Here is a 19,997-nt window from a genome sequence, read left to right as displayed (position 1 = left end):
TTTATTAAGGTACACAAATTACCCCGAAAAACCCATAAAACGACACCTATATCAATTTTTTTCTTAAAAAGTGCACGCCCGCCATCTTGGATTTCAAAATAAATGTCGTTATCAAAATTAGCGCTCTGGAAAACTCTGAAAACGACATCCATATCATTTTTTGTAAAAATGGGGTAGTTGAGGTTAATAAAGTAGGGTGCGTGGGTGCGCGGACCACTAAAGTGGTCCGCGAGCATGCAGAGTTTGTTCCATTGAGTAGACCTCCGGACCCTGATCATCTTTTGCGAAGAAACCACTCTTCCATCTTTTATAGCCTCCGAGATAGACACCGACGAAATTTGTACGGCGGCCATCTTGTTTTTTCAAAATTTTCCACTTTTTCTATTAATCGTTTACTACATTCTTCAAAGATTGCGAGTTTCAACGAAATCGGTTGGAAAACAAAAGAGTTGCGAAAATCACGTCGATCGCCATCTTATTTTTCTGAAATGTCATAATTTTTCCCTACTCGCCTCCCCCACCCGAACACATGTCCCCTACATTATCGTATCGTTTTCCGTCTCTTTCTAGGAGAATGAGACATTCAATATTCGCCATACAAAATGTATGGGAAAAAAAATTCCGCCATTTTGAATTTTTTTTCTATTCATCGAGTAGACCTTCCGATCCTGATCACCTTTTGCCAAGAAACCGCACCTCCATCTTTTATACCCTCCGAGCTGGACACCGGCGAAATTTGTATGGCGGCCATCTTTTCTTCGCCATTTTGAATTTTTTTTCAGCTTTTTGGCAATTGGATGACGTCATGAATGACATTTGGTCGAGCACCCCCTACCTATCTTCAATACCTTGAGCGGACCCTTCACCCGTCTCCGACATCCTCGATCATCAGCTATTTCCAAATTTTTCCTCGATTTTTTTTTTGTTTTCTATACGAAACCATCAGTGAAAAAAAATAATTTCATACAAAATTTTACAGGAGGAGTTTTTGGGGAAAATCCCGAAAATCTCCCCAAATGTGGCAACACTGTTTACATATTTCGATACTGCCGGTTGAGTCACACAATCGATTCATACATGTCGACTTTCCAAAATGTTGCCAACTGCCTCAAAAACGTGATCAAAATTTCGAAAAATTAAAAAAAATACAAAATGGCCGCCAACTCGTTTCACAGAAAGATTTTACACGGTTTCATAATTTTCCTATTAACTACGGGATATACCGCTCCCGATAACGTTTCAATCTCTCCTCTCGCTCGCACCCACGCGAAACGATCGCCCCTAAAAAAAGACCACGTCGAAAATAACTTTTTTTTTGATAAATTCCAGTGTTGCCAGTCTCCGGCAACAAAAATACCCAAATGTCATTTGTACGAGCAAAACACATAATCGCTCATACTCGGATTTTGCGAAAAGTCCGTATTTCGATTTTTTACATTTTCCCCAAAATCTTGAAATTTCCCGAAAAATGGGGTAATTTTTTCCCACCAATCTATACCTCAAATTCATACGTACAATCGCTTCATAGAAGCCGAATCGCTTCGATGTTGCCAAGTTTGAGATATTCGAATTTTAAAATTGCGTTTTTTCGTACCTCGAACAAAACGGCCGCCATGACAGCCGCCATCTTGAATTTTTAAAAACCACTCCCGTTCTGTCAAAATACAGGATAATCGTGGGCGAAACACGAAAAAATAATTATCCTCGACTACCCCGTTTCGGATCTGTGGCGCCGCGGTTCGGGGTCGAAAATTCAAAATTTTCAAAACGCTACGGCTCGGCCGCCATCTTAATTTTTCAATTTTTTTCACATTTTCTGTTAACCGTTTACTAAATTCTTTAACAGTTGCGAATTTGAACGGAGTCCCTTAAAAAACAAAGGAGCTGCAAAAATCACGTCGGCCGCCATCTTGTTTTTCCGAAATGTCATAATTTTTCCCCAGTCGAATCCTGCATCCGAACACATCTCCCTTACATCATTATATCATTTTCCGTCTCTTTCTAGGAGAACAATTATGTCAATGAGTCAGTGAGTGGTAATTGAGCTATATATAGTATAATAGTATAACTAGTGTTTTGCTCGGTGCGCGAGCTGCTAAAGCAGCTCGCGTGACGTGGGTATGTTAACTTTATTATATTTAGTAACCCAATTTATTTATTAAGATACACAATTCACCACAAAAACCCACAAAACGACACCCATATCAATTTTTTTCTTAAAAAGTGCATGTCCGCCATCTTGGATTTCAAAATAAATGTCGTTATCAAAATCAGCACGCTAGAAAACTCTAAAAACGACATCCATATCATTTTTTGTAAAAACGGGGTAGTTGAGGTTAATAAAGTAGGGTGCGTGGGTGCGCGGACCACTAAAGTGGTCCGCGAGCATGCAGAGTTTGTTCCACCGAGTAGACCTTCGGACCCTGATTATCTTTTGCCAAGAAACCACTCTTCCATCTTTTATAGCCTCCGAGATAGACAACGACGAAATTTGTACGGCGGCCATCTTGTTTTTCCAAAATTTTCCACTTTTTTTATTAATCGTTTACTACTTTCTTCAAAGGTTGCGAGTTTCAACGAAATCGGTTGGAAAACAAAAGAGTTGCAAAAATCACGTCGGTCGCCATCTTGTTTTTCTGAAATGTCATAATTTTTCCCTACTCGCCTCCCCCACCCGAACACATCTCCCCTACATTATCGTATCGTTTTCCGTCTCTTTCTAGGAGAATGAGACATTCAATATTCGCCATACAAAATGTATGGGAAAATAAATTCCGCCATTTTTAATTTTTTTTCTATTCATCGAGTAGACCTTTGGATCCTGATCCTCTTTTGCCAAGAAACCGCACCTCCATCTTTTATACCCTCCGAGCTGGACGCCGGCGAAATTTGTATGGCGGCCATCTTTTCTTCGCCATTTTGAATTTTTTTTCAGCTTTTTGGCAATTGGATGATGTCATGAATGACATTTGGTCGAACACCCCCCACCTATCTTCAATACCTTGAGCGGACCCTTCACCCGTCTCCGACATCCTCGATCATCAGCTCTCTCCATAATTTTGGCTTACTAACTTTTTGTTTTCTATACGGCACCATCAGTGAAAAAAAAATTTTTCATACAAAATTTTACAGGAGTTTCTTAGTTGAAAATCTCGAAAATCTCCCCAAAAGTGGCAACACCGGTTGCATATCTCCATACTGCAAGTCGAGATACACAATCGATTCATACATACTGACTTTCCAAAATGTTGCCAACTGCCTCAAAAACGTGGTCAAAATTTCGAAAAATTAAAAAAAATACAAAATGGCCGCCAACTCGTTCCACAGAACGATTTTACACGGTTTCATAATTTTCCTATTAACTACAGGATATACCGCTCCCGATGACGTTTCAATCTCTCCTCTCGCTCGCACCCACGCGAAAGGGGATACCGTGAAAAAGACCGTGTCGAAAATCACTTTTACTTTGATAAATTCCAGTGTTGCCAGTTTCCGGTGACAAAAATACCCAAATGTCATTTGTACGAGCAAAACACGTAATCGCTCATACTCGGATTTTGCGAAAAGTCCGTATTTCGATTTTTTACAGTTTCCCGAAAATCTTGAAATTTCCCGAAAAATGGGGTAATTTTTTTCCTCCAATCTATACCTCGAGCCTATACGTACAATCGCTACATAAAAGCCGAATCGCTCCGATGTTGCCAACTTTCAGATATTTAACTTTGAAAATTGCGTTTTTTCGTACCTCTAACAAAACGGCCGCCACGACAGCCGCCATCTTGAATTTTTAAAAATCACTCCCGTTCTGTCAAAAAACAGGATAATCGTGGGTGAAATCAAAAAAAATAATTATCCTCGATTACCCCGTTTCGGATCTGTGGCGCCGCGGTTCGGGGTCGAAAAATCAAAATTTTGAAAACGCTACGGCTCGGCCGCCATTTTGTTTTTTCAATTTTTTCTACTTTTTTTATTAATTTTTAACCAATTTCTTGAAAGTTTGCAAAATTCTACGAAATCGGTTGGAAAACAACGGAGCTGCAAAAATCACCTCGGCCGCCATCTTGTTTTTCTGAAATGTCATAATTTTTCCCCAGAGGGTTCCCAAAACCGAACACATCTCCCCTACATCATTATATCATTTTCCGTCTCTTTCTAGGAGAACAATTATGTCAATGAGTCAGTCAGTGAGTCAGTGGTAATCGAGCTATATATAGTATAAAATAATAACTAGCCGATGCCCGCGACTTCGTACGCGTGGATTTAGGTTTTTCGAAATCCCGTGGGAACTCTTTGATTTTCCGGGATAAAAAGTAGCCTATGTGCTAATCCAGAATATTATCTATCTCCATTCCGAATTTCAGCCAAATCCGTCCAGTAGTTTTTGCGTGAAGGAGTAACAAACATACACTCACACACACACAAAATTTCGCCTTTATAATATTATAGTGTGATTAGTGTGATTTAGAAAAAGTTTTTACTACAATAATAATAATACATTATACAATCTAAAATTGCATAACCGTTAGGGACAGAACATGCATCCATCTGGCTATTGCATCTGAAGTATAATATAGTATCCCTAGTCCGTTTATTCGATTTCGACGAAATGGCTCGCATCCCGGAGACGCTATTTCTTATCCCGAAAAATGAAATAGTTCCCACGGGATTTTTAAGGACCGAAACCCATGCAGATGAATAGTTATTGTCGAGTTGCAGATAAATCTTTATCATCAAGACCAAAGGCTTTAAACAGTGCGTGTTAACATTTCCTAGTGATGATAAAATAATATGTAAGTAGGTACCTAGGTTTCCGAGACATGGTTGCTAACTCTATTGGCAACATAAGAAAGCGAGTCACTGAGCGGACGATGGAGAAAGCTATGCTTGGTGCTACTCTACGTGAACACATCAGAAATGGGGAGATCGATAGGAGAACCAGAGTAACCGTCACAGTATAGTCATAGACGATTTCATTTTTTTTACTTGCGATTCAACATATAAGCTCAATAACCATAATAAATACATAGATTTTTCTATCATGATAAGATGATGATGATGATAAACGATACTTATCATCTACAAGTTGCATTTTAGATTTTTGCAGAATGGAAGTTAGGTCAGTTTATGTCAAGAGCGGTCGCAATGCGCGGGCGCATGCATTTTGTGGTGACGTGACTGAATTGAAGCTGGTTAAACAAAAAGACGCCTCCGAAATATACAAGAGTTGCTTTAATGTTTTAAGCAATTAAATATCATTTGCTTTAACGGTGAAGGAAAACATCGTGAGACCTGCATGCTTGAGAGTTCTCTATGTACTCAAAGGTGTGTGAAGTCTGCCAATCCGCATTGGTCCAGCGTGGCAGACTATGGCCTAATATATCTATGCCTAAACCCTTCTCACTCTGAGAAGAGACCCGTGCTCAGTAGTGGGCTGGCATGAGTTGATCACGACTTTAATGTATTTACTTAGACTTCATCATAATCAACCCATGACCGGTCCATTACAAAGAATAAGTATCTCAGAATGAGAAGGGTTTAGGCCATAGTCTGCCACGCTGGCCCAATGCGGATTGGCAGACATCACACACCTATGGAGAACTCTCAGGTTTACAGGTTTTCTCATGATGTTTTCCTTTGCAGTTAAAGCTGTAAAATAAGTAATTGAATTATTCAAAACGCAGAGAGGAACTCCGAAAAATTAGAGGTGTGTGCCCGGAATCGAACTCACGAGCTCCCTGGGCTTGACTATCAGCTATCACAGCACGTATTACTTAAGCCTTTTTAAATAAAAAATAGAGCAAACGAGCAGGTGGGTCACCTGATGTTAAGTGATTACCGCCGCCCATAAACATTTGCAGCATCAGAGGAACCGCCGATGCGTTGCCGACCTTACCCGCGAATTAAATATTATTATTGTAGGTACGAGTATATACTTACTCTGACATAAAAAGCAGTGATAACTGATAACCTATCATTGGTTAACAGGGCTCTCTCCGTCACTTACTCCATACAATCGTAGTACCAATTTCATTTGAATATTAAGCAACCAAAGTCCATGAAATTTTGCAGACATAGTCTAGAAACTAACAACTGTGCCTATGGTGTTTTAGATTTTTCTAAAAATATGTAGTTTTAAAATTGCAGGGGCTCAAAGATTTGAATCTGGAAAACCACAGACACAGATAATTAGTTCCTAGAATATGTCTGCAAAATTTCATGGCCTTTGGTTGCTTAATATTCAAATGAAATTGGAACTACGTTTGTATGAAACGAGTGACGGAGAGACCCCTCTTAAGACTTCGGCCTCCTATTTGGAGGGTCCAGGATGCGATCCCGGGCACGCATTTCTAACTTTTCTGAGTTATGTGTTTTTGACCCCCTACCCAAAAAGAGGGGTGTGATAAGTTTGACGTATGTATCTGTGTAACTGTCTGTGACATCGTAGCTCTTAAACTAATGAACCGATTTTAATTTAGTTTTTTTTTTGTTTGAAACGTGGCTTGATCGAGAGTGTTCTTAGCTATAGTCCAAGAAAATCAGTTCAGCCGTTTGAAAGTTATCAGCTCTTTTCTAGTTACTGTAACCTTCACTTGTCGGGGGTGTTATAAATTAATTTACACTTGTTTAAGTCTTTAATGGTAGGCACCTAAAAGCAAAAATCGTGAGGCGTGCTTGAGTGTTCTCCATAATGTTCTCAAAGGTGTGTGAAATCTGCCGCTCTGCACTTCAAATCAATCAATCAAAGAGGAGACCCGTACTCAGTAGTGGGCCGCTGATCGTTTATTTTATTTATTTATTTATTTATGTACCGCCCACAGAGTTACACATTTAGATTAAATACATGTTGTTCCTTAAATTCTAGGGCTCTTATGCAACTCCACTTACGGGCAGTCACAGCATACATTAACATAAACATAAGTCGTACAGTAAAATATAAAATATAATATAATAGCTAACCTAAGGACTATGAAAAAATACCTAAGTTATAAATTTTAAAAGAATATAATAAGATGGAAATTAAATTAAAGTAAAGTTAAGTTAAACTAATAATAATAAGTTTAAGATATTGATAATGAAGAACTAATGATCTTCTTTCTGTAAAAGGTTGAAAACAAAGTAGGCAACCAATAGGAAATAGTACCTATTATCCACAGGCAAATCGGTTAGTCGTTTTAATTTTCAGCCCGCGTAGCCGCTCCCATGATTCTAGGGAGCCGATTAACGTATGTTACATGCAAATCGGCTCAGCACTTTGCATTCTGCTCGGTAACACACTGACGGATAGACATATATCGACTGTCGAACGCATAAACTTTCGGCTGACCGTAAAATGATTGGGTTTATACCACATAGCTTCCCACATTTACCTATCTATATAAATTCTCCCACATACTGTAGGTTTAGGACCTAAAATTTCGAAGTTTAAATTTCGAATCACATCACACTAATATTATAAAGGCGAAAGTTTATGTGTATGTGTGTGTGTGTGTGGTGTGTGTTTAATACTCCTTCACGCAAAAACCACTGGCTAGACGGATTTGCTGAAATTCCGAATGGAGATAGATAATATCCTGGATTAGCACATAGGCTACTTTTTATCCCAGAAAATCAAAGAGTTCCCACGGGATTTCGAAAAACCCAAATCCACGCGGGCGAAGTCGCGAGCGTCAGCTGGTTAATAATAATTACTTAAATGAAGGAATTAATGAATGAAGGAATATTTGCATTATTGAGTTAGATACGTCGGTAGGGACCTACTAAAGATTTAACAATAAATTCAAAATGATTTTCAAACAATTCGTTTATTTTCGAAGTCTACGTACTACCTACTCAAAATACAAACTTTTTAATCTAAAGTGGCTTCCATTAACAAAATATTTTTTCGAAAAAACGGCAAAACAATCAAAATAACGCCGCTTTTTGTCAAAAAACTCGATAAAACTTGATAAAACGAAGCGAGAGTTTAAAAATGTGCAACCATGACCTATCTCAAAGTGCAACGTGCAAAAAACGATGTCAACGAACGCGACATGCACACACACAAACACACACACACACGTGCAAAGGAACGGGATTCGCGAACATCAGTGCGCGGGCGCATTCAATTATGCACACGGTATTGAATCTTAAGATATAGATCAGATTTGACGGATCGGTTCGTAAGAAATTTATTATATTAGTAGGTATTAAATTTTATCTTTCAAGTTTTATAAGTATAGTAGTTTAAAATATATCTCGCTAGGTTCTATTCTAGGTAAGGGGACCAGTTAACTTTTTATACACAGTTTTTTAATATTTGTGGAAATGAGTGTAATATTTTATAATAAAATTCCACAATCAATTTTAGACTTGCCTTTACACAAGTTTAAAAAATCTATTAAAAGTATGCTCCTGAAAAAAGCTTAGGTATTATACAATCGAAGATTATGTAAATGACAAAAAAGCTTGGATTTGACTCGCTCCAGCAATACAGGGCGCTGCAATTGCATACAGTACAATTTGAGTTTGAGACAATACAGCTATTACCTACCCAGGTATGTACTTAGTTAATGCGATTTATGGTGGGTTTATTTTGAATGGATGGTCAAAAATCAAAATTAAGTCTTATCTTTTAGGGTTCCGTACCAATATGGTGTAAAACCCCTCATGTTGCGACTAAGTCCGGCTAATTTCAGTAACTTACTATAATTTTCAGTTTCTATAATAAATAAGTAGGACTTATATTTTTTAAGGCTCTTAGTTTTTGACTTCTGATAAAAAATACTTACGGTCCCCATTATCTCCGAAGTTTGCAAAGCAAAAATCTGAAATAATTTAAATTAATAATAAAGGTTTTCAAATTCAAATTCAAAATATTTTTATTCAATTAGACTTTTACAAGTTTTTTTGAATCGTCAAAAGAATTTTTCACTGGTTCGGAATGCCTTTCCTACCGAGTAGAACCAGCAAGAAACTCGGCGGTTGCTCAATTTAATAAAAGAAAGTCTCTACAAGCACAATTTTATAATAGGTATGTTAGGTGGGATCTTAAGAATCAAAAAACAAATCCCGAGATGTTTCCGCCGCGTAGAGCGGTGCGCGCGCGCCGAAATGCAGTTTCGGTGCATGTGCCCACCAAGGCCATCTCATTTCCTCAGTGCGCCTGTTCACCGACATTTAAGCAGTTTTACGATTTTACTTTTTCGAAATTAAAATTTAAAACAAAGAACTTTTTGTTTATAATAAAAAATTGTACCTAAAGAACGTAGGTTATTTTTTTATAAGAATATACTAGCCGATGCCCGCGACTTTGCCCGCGTGGATTTAGGTTTTTCGAAATCCCGTGGGAACTCTTTGATTTTCCGGGATAGCCTATGTGCTAATCCAGGATATTATCTATCTCCATTCCATATTTCAGCCAAATCCGTCGAGAAGTTTTTGCGAGACGGAGTAACAAACAACAACAAGTAACAAACAAACGGTTAAAAAGTTGCCGAAGTTAACTTTCGGGGCGTAAGCTACCTCTGCACCAAATTTCATATAAATCAGTTTAACGGATAGATTCTTAAGAGTCCCGTAGGAACTCTTTGATTTTCCGGGATAAAAAGTAGCCTATGTCCGTCCCCGGGATGTAAGCTTACTCTGTACCAAATTTCATTAAAATCGGTTCAGCGGTTGAGCCGTGAAAACGTAGCAGACAGACAGACAGACACACTTTCGCATTTATAATATTAGTATGGATGGATAACATAACATTACAACAGATAGGTACTATACCTACTTAGCACTAAGTATAAGTTGACACGTCATAGCTAAGAAATGTCAAAATAATTATTCCATCCCAACACACAGCTTATGTAATAAGATACCGAAAAGGAATCATCTATTTGTTCGATTATGGGACCTGAATAGCTTGTTTGGACTTGGCAGGCATTTGCCAGGGGATTCCTCAGTCACACCGAACGGTTTGGAAATAGATAAAACCTGTTTTCATCCTAATAAACGGTCTTAATCTTGGCTAAAAAAATGTTGTTTTAATGTTACTTACTTTAATTATTTTTTTGTAGCCTTAGTTCAAATACTTACCTAGTCGATATTATACGTTTGAAAAACAAAAACAAAAAATAATAACTTAAAAATCATTATAAACTTGAAACAATCTTAAAACTTAAAACAACGTAAAATAAGTAGGTTTGAGATTGCATATCTCAGAGAAATTGGTAACTTGGGAGTTAGGTGTGCGAATAAAAAATACTTACTTTTATAAAATGAATGATTCATAATAGTTTCAGGTTTTTTATATTGACTGGCAAAAAAGTTGCCTAATTAGTTCTTTTTTGTGCGTCTCAACATCTCGTTTTGATAATATGAGCAGTGTATAACATGTTTTAAATTATTAATTAAATAAGTTTTGCATAAGCCAAAACTAGTCTTAGAGGATATCATAATAGCTTGTTAGTGGTGCATATTTATAAACATGCAATTTAAAACCAGTCTTACACAGAAACATATAATAAATTATGTAAATTAACTATATAATATAATTTTTGAACATAAACTGTTTCAATAAAATATTTGAACAGGATTTAAAATGTTCGTCTTGTAATTAAGGTTGACTACAATATATTAAAAGGTTTTTATAGTGAGAATTGGGAATTAATAAAATTGACACAGATAAATGAATAAAACATGATATAATTAATTATACACGACGATAATACTAATTTGCTTATATCTATAAATTTTCGCCATGTTTTATTTGTATCTGTATTATTCTCGGATTAATATTATAATATTCTCTTATTAATTTTCTTATTTATTTCTAGAATCCAGTAGACTAGCTCAAACTCCTCTTTTATGGTTTCCCATGACCAATTTCACATTAAAATTCACACCCACTAATATTTGACAAATATAAAAAAATAACAGTAATGTGAGTAATTTTAATTTATAAGTTAGAATATAATTAAAAACACTAAATTATAACAGAGTACCTAGTGTTACATTTTAGTGTGATTGACAGTCTTGTTCTTATTTTTATTGTCAGGTTTGGCTATAAAGTTAGCAGCAGCAAAATATACTATAAATATTCAGTAGGTATGTATCTGTTAGATCGTTTGTTCACTAATAGTAATAGCACGTTACACGCCGGTATGAATGGCAGCCTAAACACTTATCCGTCACGTGAAGGGAGAAGCAGCTCAAAGTACAATAATAACATAATAGTATGTATTATGCATATCACCTGTTATATCACTTGTTAGTTGTACGCTAATAGTAAGTAATAGACGCGTCGGTGTGAGTGGCAGCCTAAACACTTGTCCGTTAGGTTCGACTTTAAAGTTAAAAGCTAACAAAAATTTTCTACAATTAAATTATTACCTTTTCATTTGTTCGCTAAAATAATAGTATGTTACGCATCGGTGTGAATGGCAGCCTAAGCACTTATCCGTTAAGTTCAGCTGTAAAATTAGAAGCTTACGAAAAATGTCTACAATTATATTATTACCTTTTCATTTGTTCGCTGATGTAATAGCACGTTACGAGTCGGTGTGAATGGCAGCCTAAGCACTTGTCCGTTAGATTCAGCTGTAAAATTAGAAGCTTACAAGAATTGTCTACAATTATATTACCTTTTCATTTGTTCACTGATATAATAGCACGTTATGAGTCGGTGTGAATGGCAGCCTAAGCACTTGTCCGTTAGGTTCAGCTGTAAAATTAGAAGCTTACAAAAATTGTCTACAATTATATTACCTTTTCATTTGTTCACTGATATAATAGCATGTTACGCGTCGGTGTCAATGGCAGCCTAAACACTTGTCCGTTAGGTTCAGCTGTAAAGTTAAAAGCTAACAAAAATTGACTACAATTACATTACATTTTCATATGTTCGCTGATGTAATAGCATGTTACGCGTCGGTGTGAATGGCAGCCTAAACACTTGTCCGTTAGGTTCGGCTGTAAAGTTAAAAGCTAACAAAAATTGACTACAATTATATTTTGTTTTATTATCCTTCGGAGCTATATAATTTTCCAAATTTATTATGTACTAATATTATGCGATCGGTCATGTATATTAGATTGTGTTACCTGCATGAGTTGTGTGTGCCCGTAAGTGGTATGTCACACTGAATAAGACTATACCTATTGTATTTTTAAGTGTTTTGTGAACATGCTGTGGGCGAACCTTAATATAATAAATATAATAAAAAAACATTTTCATATGTTCGCTGATGTAATAGCATGTTACGCGTCGGTGTGAATGGCAGCCTAAACACTTGTCCGTTAGGTTCGGCTATAAAGTTAGAAGCAGCTGCGGCAGGTGCTGGTTGCAGCTTAGCCCAAATATGGTGCCTTGCGGGAACTGGTTTGCCGACCTAGCCACCTAGCCACCTAGCCTAGCCCACTGCTACGATGGGAGAAAGGAAATCCTATGGCTTTATGCATGTTTTGTGTGGAAATTTAGCCATCGAATAAATGTTTATGTGGGTACTATCTATCTACATAGATTCAAGGTTTCGTCTACGGTGTTTCTTGGATAAGTATTTTTAACCTCCGACCCAGAAGGAGGGGTGTAAGTTTGACGTATGTATCTGTGTATCTGTGGTATGTCTGTGTCATCGTAGCTCCTAAACTAATGAACCGATTTTAATTTAGTTTTTTTGTTTGAAAGGTGGCTTTGATCGAGAGTGTTCTTAGCTATGATCCAAGAAAATCTGTTCAGTTGTTTGAAAGTTATCAGCTCTTTTCTAGTTACTGTAACCATCACTTGTTGGGGGTGTTAGTACCAATGTACAAGGATTCGTCTACGATGTTTATTGGATAAGTATTTTGTTTCTCTGTAGGTACTTAATGTAGGACATTTATGTACCGAAAATCATACTTAATATTTTAAGTGCGAAAGTGTGTTTGTTTGTCTTTCCTTCAGACCCTAACTAAGCAACCAATCGACTTGATATTTGGCATAGGGATAGTTGAAAGGACGGAGAGTAACATAGCCTATGTCCTTCCCCAGGATGTAAGCTAACTCTGTACTTACCAAATTTCATTAAAATTGGTTAAACTGTTGGGCCGTGAAAAGTTAGCAGACGGACAGACAGACAGACATCCTTTCGCATTTATAATATTAGTATGGAAGTAACGATGTAATATTATGTAGGTAGGTATGTTACCTATAGATTTTAGAATAGAATAAATTTTCACTCAAGTAAACTTTTACAAGTTCTTTTGAATCATCAAAATAATAATTTACCACTGGTTCGGAATGCCATTCCTACCCAGAAGAACCAGCAAGAAACTCGGCGGTTGCTCTTTCCAATTGTTCCATCTATTACTAATAAATAAAATTGGAGTGTCTGCCTGTAATATCGAAATAACTACCGCACATTAAGGTCATATGGTTATTTGAACGATACTATAACTGAATCACACTGTCTGTCTGTCTGTTTGAAAAGGCTAATCTTCGGAACGGCTGAACCGATTTTGACGGGATTTTCACAGACAAGTAGAAAATTGACCAGGGAGTGACATAGGCTACTTTTTTAACCGACTTTCAAAAAGGGAGTTGTATTATTCTACCTATGTACACCGAAATCTCCGAGATTTCTGAACCGATTTGCGTCATGTTTGCGACATTGTTTTATAAAAAATTTGGATTCCAACTCTCAATCCTGATGCTGCAGGGGATCTGACCAATCCACGCGGGCGAAGCTGCGGGCATCAGCTAGTTTACAATAATATGCTAAGTATATTATAGAAAGCATTTTAAATAGATACAGGTATAGTATGAAGCTATAGAAGCTAGATGCAGGATAGGCTCTACGCAGACTAGAGTGCGGCGGCTCGGAAGGCTGATTGGGCAATTGCTCGCGGATCACGGCCGGCGAAGTGTGCGCACGTTTTTATCACTTCAAACAGATCACCGCGTGTGGAGCGAGCTTTGTGCTAAAAGTGGAATATGTCTATCATCTCCACTCATACCTACCTATTTTCAGAGTTCCGTACTTCAAAAGGAAAAACTGAACCGTTAAATAGGATCACTTTGTTGTCTGTCTGTCTGTCCGTCCGTCGTGTCTGTCAAGAAAATCTATAGGGTACTTAAGTACTACCTGTTGACAGACTCATGTTTGGCAGACATATTCTGGAAACTAATATAAATGTGCCTGTGGTGTTTTAGATTTTTCTAAAAATATGTAGTTTTAAAATTACAGGGGCTCAAAGATTTGTACCTATGTGAATTTTTAAGACCGCGTAACTTTGAAACCGAATATTTTAACGGAAATCTGGAAAACCACAGACATAGATATTAGTTCCCGGAACGTTTCTACAAAATTCCATTGAGTATGATTGGTTAGTATTCCAATGAGAGACGAACTACGTTTGTATGGAGCGAGTGACGGAGAGACCCCTCTACTTTGAAAGTCCGAATTTGACCTTTTCGTTTCCTTCGTACTTCGAAGAGAAATACTTGCAAAAGTGATTACTAGCTAGGTAATTTCATTTAGACTAATAAAGGTAACTATGTCTAAGTCTAATGTCTTCCTAATCCAGGTGCACAGGATTCCATTGTTAATTAATTGCGAGTTGTGAACTAATCTTGACTATAAAGATGTTCTAATCCCACTTTAGTGTTTCGCCTGTCTGGATCTGAGTGCTGGGGGTTTAGTCTAGATTGGAACCCAACTAATATCTAGGATGGTTCAAAACGCGCCCTGGCTTGAGAAGAAACCCACAACAAAATCGAGTACCTAAGTATTCTATTGGTTATACATACTTACTATCTCACATAGCATTTTGGTACCTACGTTGTATTTGTAGCATTATTAAACAATGTTGACCCAAGTTGGTAACTGGATGGGTGACCTTGGTTGTCCGGTTTTTATGTGATTAATGGAATGAGGTCACGACCTTCAGTAATGGGAAATGTGAAGATTGCTATTCGGAAAGGCAATAGTTGATACCTAGGTTCGACCTATTTCATATTAGGTAGGTACTAGAGCACGCCCGCGACTTCGTCCGCGTGGATTTAGGTTTTTAAAGATCCCGTGGGAACTGTTTGATTTTCCGGGATGAAAAGTTGCCTATGTCAATTACGGGGACGCAAGCTATCTCGGTACCAAATTTCATACAAATCGCTTAAGCGGATAGGTTCTTGGGAATCCCGTGGCAACTCTTTGATTTTCCGGGATAAAAAATTGCCTATGTCCGTCCCCGGGATATAAGCTAACCGTGTGCCAAATTTCGTCAGAATCGGTTAAACTGTTGGGCCGTGAAAAGGTAGCAGACAGACAGACAGACACACTTTCGCATTTATAATAGGTATTAGTATGGATGTGAAAACTGCATTAATCACTATTAGAGTCTCAATTGCTGTTATTGGCTAAAATGCTATTCTTGTTGCAACAATGCATTGTAGCCAAGTGAGTCAACCAAACAGAGGTGATTGCGATCATGACAAAGCAACTGTCATTTTACCGCAATCGAGTCCCAGTAGCTCGATTCAGTAAAACCTGCATCAATAAAATTATTACAATCTCAACAGTTGTGATTGGCTGAATTTATGGTATTCTTGTTGCAACTATGCATTGTAACCAATAGCTCACTTAATTCAAATGCTTTTTTTGTTTTCAAAAAGCTAGGTACTGTTTTAATTGATAATTACTTACTTATAAGTAAACTGAAACAAATTGTAATTAATCTTTGGCCAATGTAAAAGTTTAGAGCCTCGATAGCTCAACGGTTGAGGAGCGGACTGAATCCCAAAAGGTCGGCGGTTCAAACCCCACCCGTTGCACTATTGTCGTACCCACTCCTGGCACAAGCTACGCTCAATTGGAGGAGAAAGGGGAGTGTTAGTCATGATTGGCATTGGCAATATCCTTTAAAAAAAGAAATTAGTTATTACCTTAGATATCTGTAACGCTGATAGTAGATGTTTGCGATCGTGATAAAGTAGCTGTCATTGTAACGCAATCGAGCTCCAGTTTTGACGTCATATCAGTGCTCATGGCTGAGGGTGAGGACAGAGGAGTGGATGGTGGAAACCTCCCTCGGGTTTATGTTTATGTGCTATAAATACGGAGTGCTCGTTACTTGTTTCACGCGTTAAAGGCGCTACTCGTTGTTCACGAATGTAACTGTTTTTGACCCCCGATCCAAAAAGAGGGGTGTTATAAGTTTGACGTGTGTATCTGTGTATCTGTGTATATGTATATCTGTGTATCTGTCTGTGGCATCGTAGCTCCTAAACTAATGAACCGATTTTAATTTAGTTTTTTTTTTGTTTGAAAGGTGGCTTGTTCGAGAGTGTTCTTAGCTATAATCCAAGAAAATCGGTTCAGCAGTTTGAAATATATCAGCTCTTTTCTAGTTACTATAACCTTCACTTGTCGGGGGGTGTTATAAATTTACACTTGTGATAAAATATTTTGATTTAATGACATAAATAGCTACTCTCATGATGATGCCTGCGACTTCGTCCACATGGTTTTCTAAACCCCATGGGAATTTTTTGATTTTCCCGTCATGTATTAATTCAGTGTAAGAGGTATATTCAATATAAGAGGTTGGTACCTACCTCCAACCTGCTGGACTGATGACCTTAAGGAGATAGTGGGAAGTGGGTGGATGAGGAAAGCGGAGGACCGTTTGTGGTGGCGCTTAGGAAGGCCCTATATCACATACACCGATTGCCATCTTGACCGGTCGATCACACTTTACACTAATATTATAAAGGCGAAAGTTTGTATGTGTGTGTGTTTGTGTGTGTGTGTGTGTGTATGTTTGTTACTCCTTCACGCAAAAACCACTGGACGGATTTGGCTGAAATTCGGAATGGAGATAGATAATATCCTGGATTAGCACATAGGCTACTTTTTATCCCGGAAAATCAAAGAGTTCCCACGGGAATTTTAAAAAATCTACATCCACGCGTACGAAGTCGCGGGCGTCAGCTAGTATACATATATTAGGTATGTACTATGTACAGATGTAGAAATAGGTGATAGGTAATCACCATCTCAAACTGTTGTCGGTCAGGTATTGAACACGGGTCTCCTCTCAAAATAAGAAGAGTTTAGGGCTTAAAGCCATAATCCACTATACCTACTGCCCAAGTACCTACAGATAGGCAGACTTCGTGACCTTTGAGAACAGTATGGAGAACCTTCTGGGATATCAAGACCTTTTCGAATCTTGACAGTGGGGACAATGGTAACGCCCGCCACGGGTCACCGGATGACCAGCGTTAAAAATGCTAGCTACCTACCTACCTACTTACCTACCTATAGTCCGCGACGTATTGAGATGACAATCGGGGTATGAGGCGGGGGCACGCTCCGCACACCCGCACGTCTCGCCCGCACTGGGTTAGCGCGGGAGCTGTGCGGGCGTGCGGGTCGTTCCCTCCCCAATTGCCATTCCGAAATCGAATTTAGGACCTTTTGCTTACACGACAATAACAAACCCGATACTAGATATTAAGGCGTTATTTTTGCAAAATCATAAAGAGATCGCAAAAAATAAAGCTCATTTATTAGCTCCCCCCTCCCCACCACACCGCGACGGAAACACACGAAGTAGTCCGACGACGTCCGAGTTCCGACACGCCGATAATGTCCAGCGAAATACTAGCGAAACTATAGTTTTCAAACGATATGCGAACATTGAACAAGGAGTACTGGATATGACATTTAAGTGAATTTATCTACTTACATTCACAACCACAAATTCACGGTTTTCGGATTTTTTCCTTTACTTGTGCTATAAGACCTACCCACCTGCCAAATTTCATGATTCTAGGTCAACGGGAAGTACCTTATAGGTTTTCTTGACAGACACTACAGACGGACAGACGGACAGACGGACAGACGGACAGACGGACAGACGGATAGACGGACAGATGGACAGACAGACAACAAAGTGATCCTATAAGGGTTCCTTTTTCCTTTTGAGGTACCGTAGGTAGGTCCTACCTTAATAATAATTAACTCTGTTTCTGAATGATTGAGTCTGACTAACACTTGGCCGGTTTTTTTGTAGCTAACAGTTTTCCGAACAACCTAAATAACGTCATGAACTATTTTTGAACTCGGAACCGGAAAATCCAAAGTGACGTACGAGCAGAAAAGGTGCCGAGTGCCGACAACTATTAATTATTAATTAATATTGTTAACTACAAAGTAGCAAAATACAATAAAATAATAACTGAAAGCTTTAAGCATTCTTGTTTTTGCAAAAGCAATTATTATAGCAGACTTTAAAAAACTTTGCATATGGCGACAATTGATGAAGCGCGTCTGATGCAAATAAAACGAGCTAAGTATTGTGAGTTTAAAAAAAATGAGTTTTTAATACATCAATCTAACAAAACAAGCCTTAGCAAAAAGTTTCTAAGAGAAAAAATTGATCGTAGGTACCTTGTATGTACATAAGGAACTTTAGGATATTTTTTGACGTTTTTGACTGGAAATCATCAAAAACAAGTTTTAGAAAGAGTACCTCTTATTAGCATAGAAATAAAATGTTCAAGTAATGAAAAAAATGGTTCAAACGTTGTTCGAAAAATAACAGCCAATACCTATGCTTATTTCAAATTACTCAATTTAGATTTATTGCTTAGGTGTTAAGTTTTATTTTAGAGTAAATATTTTTGTTCTCATTTGAAAAAATTGAATATTTTTAATTTTTTTTGCAATGACAAGAGGTCTTAAATATGTTGCAATCGTTATTAAACTTTATGTTCAAGCCTGTTCAAGCATCAAGTTTTGTAATAAACTGAAGTTGTTGATATTATACAATTTTTTTCTACATTAAGTAATAAGAAACATAGATGTGTATATTATGTATGCAAATCAGGCCACTCCAGTTATGTCATTTTTAACCTTCGACCCAAAAAGAGGTGTGTCATAAGTTTGACGTGTGTATCTATGTATCTGTCTGCGGCATCGTAGCTCCTAAACCGATTTCTTAGCTTGGATTATAATCTAAGAAAATCAGTTCAGCCGTTTGAAAGTTATCAGCTCTTTTCTAGTTACTGTAACCATCACTTTGTCGGGGGTGTTATAAATTTTTAATTTACACCTAAGTTCGTGAGCCCTCGGTTACACCTACTATGAAGTCAATGTCTATTAGATACCTAGGTACCTTGTAGGTGGTTGCGTAACCATGTGCAAAGGTTTAAAGTAAGGTCCAAAAGTAAAGGCTGACTAGACATATAATAACATTAATATGTCAAATAAGGATATTATTTGTAATAATAAAATAATATCCACAAGTCTTAAACTTTTAATTTGGAATAAAACAGCTCATGTCCTTTGAATTTTTTTGATTTTTTAAAAATAGTTTCCAATAACGTGTGAATTTTTTGAATGTCAACAACATTTTCTGTTTTTGTACTTTAAGTAGGTATGTACCTACCGAGAACAAGAGTGAAAAATGTTTTAAAAATCTGCAATTGTAAAATATCCGGGATATTTTATTATTCAAGGCAATCGACATGCCAAAATCGGATTCATTTTTTAATTTTGATTGTTATTTAAATACGGAAAATGTCTTCAGGGACTTGACTTCTAAAATTAAATATTAAAAAAAAAACAGCCAAGTGTGAGGTGGACTTATACACAATGGCTTCCGTACTTCATATTACAAGACTTATTTGTACTTTGATGTTAGGTACTACAAAACGGTTTTCGGTATTTCCCCGTTACTTGTGCTATAAGACCTACCTAATACTTACCCAATTGTATCAATTATATGATTCTAAGTCTACGAGCAGTATACTACTTACCTATAGGTTTTGACCCTTGACGGGTCTTGACAGACAGACAGGCACCAAAGTGACCCCATAAGTGTTCCTTTTACTTACGGACGGTACGGAAACCTAAAAACTAAGAAGTAAGTGACCTTATAAGCGTGAGGTCTCGGGTTCGATTCCCGGCAGAAGAAATTTGGAATTGTATAATTTCTAAATTTTCTCTGGTCTGATCTAGTGTGAGGCTTCAGCAGTGGCTAGTTAC

At 37.5% G+C, this 19,997-nt stretch overlaps 1 long non-coding RNA gene across 1 annotated transcript; it reads right to left on the bottom strand.

Annotated features, from left to right (window-relative positions):
• Positions 1–5,196: 5,196 nt before the first annotated feature.
• Positions 5,197–18,816, bottom strand: LOC123877836. Its single transcript, XR_006798688.1, has 3 exons — positions 18,580–18,816; positions 8,513–8,519; positions 5,197–5,206 (listed from the first exon to the last, which is right to left on the bottom strand). It is a non-coding gene; the product is annotated as an uncharacterized LOC123877836 (long non-coding RNA).
• Positions 18,817–19,997: the final 1,181 nt, after the last annotated feature.

This window comes from Maniola jurtina, chromosome 24 (assembly GCF_905333055.1).
Source record: "Maniola jurtina chromosome 24, ilManJurt1.1, whole genome shotgun sequence".
NCBI classification, from domain to species: Eukaryota; Metazoa; Arthropoda; class Insecta; order Lepidoptera; family Nymphalidae; genus Maniola; species Maniola jurtina.
Note: the sequence above shows the minus strand (reverse complement) of the source record. Positions and strands in the feature narration are given on the sequence as shown.